The sequence below is a fragment of the Panthera pardus genome, unplaced genomic scaffold (assembly GCF_024362965.1).
Source record: "Panthera pardus isolate Hobbes unplaced genomic scaffold, ASM2436296v1 HiC_scaffold_21, whole genome shotgun sequence".
NCBI lineage: Eukaryota > Metazoa > Chordata > Mammalia > Carnivora > Felidae > Panthera > Panthera pardus.
In genome coordinates, this window is record NW_026526777.1 from 2,977,984 (window position 1) to 2,983,514 (window position 5,531).

Sequence of the window (5,531 nt, forward strand, 5' to 3'; positions counted from 1 at the left end):
ACCCAGCCATCTCTAACCTACTTCTATGCCTTAGTGGAATGGAGAATTTCTGTCAGCCTGTTGTTGCCTAGAGCTCTGACCACGAAGCAGACATGAGTCTTGAATTTCCCACAACTTATCTGGAAGTGAGGAGTCTACCACATACAACTATGTCCTCACTGAATTCCCTAAAACAGATGTTGGCTATCACAAGTCATGACACTGCTGAACCCCGACAAATTAGGTCTCTGCTGTCTTTCAATATCCATTTTGGCAAGGTAGCACTTTCAAAACATACAGAAATTCAGAAGTACTGAACAGTAACCCAGGCCTTACTGACCATCTCTTGAGGAGGTGACCAGTGTGGGTGATGGATATTGCAACACAGAGCACACAAAAAACTTCCAGAATTCTCCCCAGAGATCTCTCTTGACAGAGTTCATCATAGCATCTGCTCACCCAAGCTCTTTTGTTTGCTTCCCCATCTCCAGTTTTCTGATCTCACTCTAGACTTCTATCCCAATCTCCTTACTTCTCTGACCCCTCCTCTCGCCTTCTAGAACTTTCTTCTTGATCTTATCTTTGGGTACCTTCAAGCCTCCTTTCTTCATTAGAAAGACCCTAGAAGCTCTGACCTGAGATCCAGAAGCCAGCATGTAAGATATGCTGCTTACAGCCATATGTTGTGTAAGTATCTGTGTGTATTGTGTTCCTACCACATAACACTGTGAAGAGGGTTTGGAATACAATCAGTTAGGTCCAACCTAATGGCAAAGAGACCTGATGGGGGATGGGTGGGCGGAGGATCATAGGCTCAAACCAGGCTTGAAATTTTGTCAGGTTGTAATTTGCATCAGGGACAAGGAGCAAAAAAGAGTCTCTAGTAGAGACTTGAAGTCTCTACTGGCATGGAGACTGTAAAACAGAGGTCAACTTCTTTGTCACAGTTTTGGAAGAAGTCACCCTAGAGGTCTGCAACTTTGGATGTCCTACACGCACGGTCAGTCCACCTATACCAGAGAGCCACAGGGGTCGGCAGGGTGTGGCAGAGGCTGCCGCACCCAGCAAACAGTGACAGCGAGGGGCAGTGACGTGACAGAGGCACACCCGGGTTTCCCACCGGCTCCCCCTCAGACAGAAGTGGCCAGGAATGGTGTCCCTCCTTCCTCCTACCTCCCATGGGAATGTTGCGCCTGCATCCTGAAGGCGACCCTTAGGATGGAAACTGTGTGCTCAGGGTGATGGAAAAGAAAGCTAGAGGGAGCTCAGGACACTGAGGATGACAAAGGTGTCACATTCAGGAGGAAGAAGACAATACCATCAGTGAAGGGTTGAACCCAAAGTGGACGGGACCCTGCGTGACTCAGTCAGACTGCAACCCTCTTTGTGAAGATTCTGTTTTTACAGGAATAGATGTTTTTCAGGTGAAATAAAGATAAATTCCTAACACTTTCCCGCCGTCATCACTCAGGTTTCTGTGACTATCAATTAGTCAAATTCCTAATATTTAGTAATTCCAAATTCCATCAAAATGCTAAAATTGTTTCTTTCGTGGATCAGGGGCTTTAGCCCAGTTAAGGAGAGAAGTAAGAATTGATCCACCAAAGTAAAGAAAACACATATTGTTAATATTTCTCTACTACACTGAGAAATAATCTTTGTATATTTGGTACTTTGGATATTGGTAATATTTAAGATAGTTTGGATATGTAAGTACCTAATAAATTCACTACGAGAATGGCATTTTTCAATGTGTAATAAATAAAATGATTTAGGATTGAAGAAGGTGTTTTGAGAGGAGACAATCAATATTTATTTGAGCTCTAATATGTGTCTTGCACGTAATTCTCTGAAAAATTTTCTAAGAAAAAATTTTTATTATATTCTAAGGAAAGAACTCCAAAGACTCCAAATGATTGGCATGTTTTCTCGAAAACAGCATCGTTTTCCTGATACTCCATGGGTTCAATCTGATAATTTAGAAGCGATGGCTCAATTTCTTTTCATTGTGGTTCTCGTTTTACTCTCCCTTTAATGATTCATACAAGCCCTCATTTTTCTGTCTGGTATTACAAAAATAGAGCCCACAGAGTCACCAAATTCCGAAAAAGTTAAGTGGTATTTCTGCATTTGTAAGAACGGCCAGTGGTGTGCAATTGGCACTCACCTCGCCGGGAGTCAGGGGACACTAGAGAGCCACGCATCCTAATTGTGTCAGAGCTCCAAACCTTCCACAGGAAGCTTCTTTGAACACAGGGCAAGCACTGTCAGTGGCAACAAGGGATCCTACCAGCCCACCTTGATGCTCTGGGTATTTCGCAAACTGTTAATTTAGAGAAATCATAGCACCCCATCTTTTTTCTTGAATGGGTGCTGGGTGATCAGTTAAATAAACCAAACCACTAGATGGCCGAGGGGGTATTTGCCCGGCAGAATTGTGGCTTTGAGTTGAAGTTGTAAGAGAATTGTACTGTTGGTAAACATCACCGCGGAGAATGTAGTAGGCACCATATTTGTAAGTGGAATTTATTTAATTTGTGATTGCTTCAGTACATGAGAAGATTTATTAGCCCGACGGTTTACTGGGATGCACATATTTTTTTTAATTTTTAAAGATTATTTATTTTGAGGGGGTTGCAGAGAAGGAGACAGACAGAAACCCAGGTAGCCTCCATGCTGCCAGAGCACAGCCCAATGTGGGGCTCGAACCCACGGACTGTGAGGTCATGACCTGAGCAGAGATCAAGAGTCAGATGCTTAACCGACTGAGCCACCCAGGCGCCCCTGGAAATTACATTTATAAACGCAGTTGGAAGTGTCTAGGAAATTTAATTAACTAACCTCTGAAAATCCCCCTTTAAAAATGCGTGTTAAACTTGCATTAGCAAAAACTTGTATTAACTATTGTTTTTTGCTTTTTAGTTTTTGTTGCTGTTGTTAGTGTGTGGACATTTCACCATAAGTATCTGCAAAGTCTTTTACGTGTCCTCAAACCACCTTCCAATGCACTCCAGAACTCACCTTACATCACGCTGATCTACTGTCTTCTGAGATTATATCGATCCGCACGACTGAGTAGCACAAACAAGGAATTTCCCCACAAGGGACACGGATGAGACAGATGGCCAATTCTTAACCCTTGAGGTTTGGTCCCTGCCACAGGTTTCCCCAGGGAAATTACTGTAATCTTTCAACGAGGTCTGAAACATCCAATTGGAAAAACAAACCTACTTGGGTCACTCAGGGTCCCGTCAAGGTCAAAGTCCATCCTCGTTCTTGGTGCCACCTTGCTCTTACTGGGCTCTCGTGGCTTCTCTCTGCCACCCCGCAGGGTGGTGTTTTCTGGCTCAAGAGTCTGCCAAAGTTTGGTTTCACTTATATTTTTGAAACTCATAACAGTCCTAATGGAAAATACGGACTACCTGTCGGGCAAATATCTGGTGCCTCTTGAGAAGCGAGAAGAGGCTCTGTTTCCTCTTTCCTCCCTGGTGCCACCAGATGTCGCTCTTCTCCGATCACTGCTAGGGTCCCCTGCCCTTCCCACATCCTGGGAAGTTCTGCTTTATCAAGTCTGTGACACTCTGGGGGGAACGGGAAACCGGGAAACGTTACAGGACCTCGAAAAGTCACACCTAATCCCTGAGACTTCTTTACCCCCCAGGTCGTCCAACCTGTAAACTTCGGGGGGGGGGGCTCTTACAACAGCTTGAGATCCCCCTCTACCATCTCCTGCCATGAGTTTTTCTTGTTCCTGGCAGCACATGGCCTCAAACTGTGGTTTGGTATTCATTTGATGGTGCGCACAACAGCCACTCAGTCCCCAGGAGGCCCCATTTCAGGTGGCGGGAAGGACAAAATTCTGCCCCCAAACCTTTCTCCTTCCACGAAAGACTCTAACTTATAAGTAAATTGTATTTCCTTGGAAGCTGGGTTAAAAAAACAAAGTCTGACCTATAGGGGAATTAATTTAGACTTCAAATCAATGAACTGACTTAACCCTGTAACTCTGGTTCCCCATCTAATACACCCGGGGTTCAAAACTGTGTTATTTCCCCAGTGGGTATTATTAAGATATCACATGTTCTCTACCATATCCTTTTAAATTCAAATGGGTATTTCGAAGCTCATTTTAACTCGATAGGGATATATTCCTTTTTGTTTATACCACGGGCGCCAAAGAGTGTGGCAGTCAGGGTGAAGTTTATCTCTTTCCTGACTACATTTAAAAAGAAGTTGCATCTAGAACACACAGGCAAATTTCCTCAGTATCTCATTTCTACACCTTTCTCCCTCAACATGGCACTTGGCATAGCAGCGATTACTCCTAAAGCTTAAAGAAATAAATCTCTTCCAACGCTGGTTCCCTGACTCTCCTCCTTCTTCACCTGTTCTACCTCTGAATGCCTTTTCTCTTTTGTTCAGAATTATTTTCTTCTACAGCTACCTCTGTGCGCTCTCTCCGGAAGTCAGTCCCTCTGGTCTCGGCTTCTCCATCCCGTTTACCTTTGTTCGGGGCCGGACCCTGAGCAGAGCAGGCAATGAATTCTACTTCAATAGAGGAACAAGAGGAAGGCACGTATATTTATATCTCAATATTTTCTTAGGCAACGCAGCTAAATTAACAAAAACACACATAAATAGTACATCGTTTGGAAACAAGGATATTGCCAGTAGCATTGAAAAATGGTAGTTTTTCAGAAAAATAATTTCACAATATGTGAAAGGATCTGTTCAAATTCTTTCTGGTTCAGTAATCCCATTTTAGAAGTATCCCCCTAAGAGGGAAGTAAATGTCAGAATGTACAAAGATGTTTGAGGCAGTGCGTTGTAAAGTGAGCTAACAGAGGGGGTCATAAGTACCAAACCTGATACACAGCCAGAATCGTGATAGACGCTGCGTAGAGAATGCAGCCTTAGGATGTGAAAAATAATGTGCTCACTCTGGGAGATGCAGACGCACAAGGTTCAACAACCGAGGGAAGGAAGAGGCCATGGCCCAGTTTTCCCAACAGGAGTCACCATCCAAAAGAACTGTTAGCAGGTTTGTTTTGATAAGGCTCGTGGCTCCCGAGTCCCAGGGAGCAGCCTAGAGCATCGCTAGGTGGCCATCAGTGAGCTGTCACCTTGGAAACTGTCGGACAAAATGGTAGGTGAAGAACCAGGATTGACAATCAATGGTTCTCAGCCGTTTTCCTCCATCGGATGGAGGAGCATCGGATCAGTAGTTTCCAGGAAGGGGAAGTGGTGCTAATGGCCTGTCGATGAGAATCTTTCTAGGAAATGATCCAACTCATCCTTGGACATCTACCTGCGCCTCTCCTAACCCGTGGTTTCTGTCCCTGGAGGACAGCCCCGGAGGATGCTTGTCCAACCTGACCCAACAGCCAGCCTGGCTTAAAGACCATGAGGACTCCTTTCTGTTCCAGTAAAGAGGGAAGAGGCAGAGAGGCTGCAGGGCCCCTGGGCTTCCCCCATCACGCGCAGCCTCTTGCCCCTCAGAAATGCCCTTCTCCCTTCTGGGAAGCTCTGGCAGCCTCCTTCACAAACGCAGA

The 5,531-nt window shown here is 44.8% G+C and overlaps 1 long non-coding RNA gene across 1 annotated transcript; it reads left to right on the forward strand.

Annotated features, from left to right (window-relative positions):
• The first annotated feature begins 1,130 nt into the window (after positions 1–1,130).
• LOC109260386 (uncharacterized) lies at positions 1,131–3,097 on the forward strand. The gene is made up of 2 exons (XR_002076983.2): positions 1,131–1,403; positions 2,902–3,097. It is a non-coding gene; the product is annotated as an uncharacterized LOC109260386 (long non-coding RNA).
• The last annotated feature ends 2,434 nt before the right edge of the window (positions 3,098–5,531 follow it).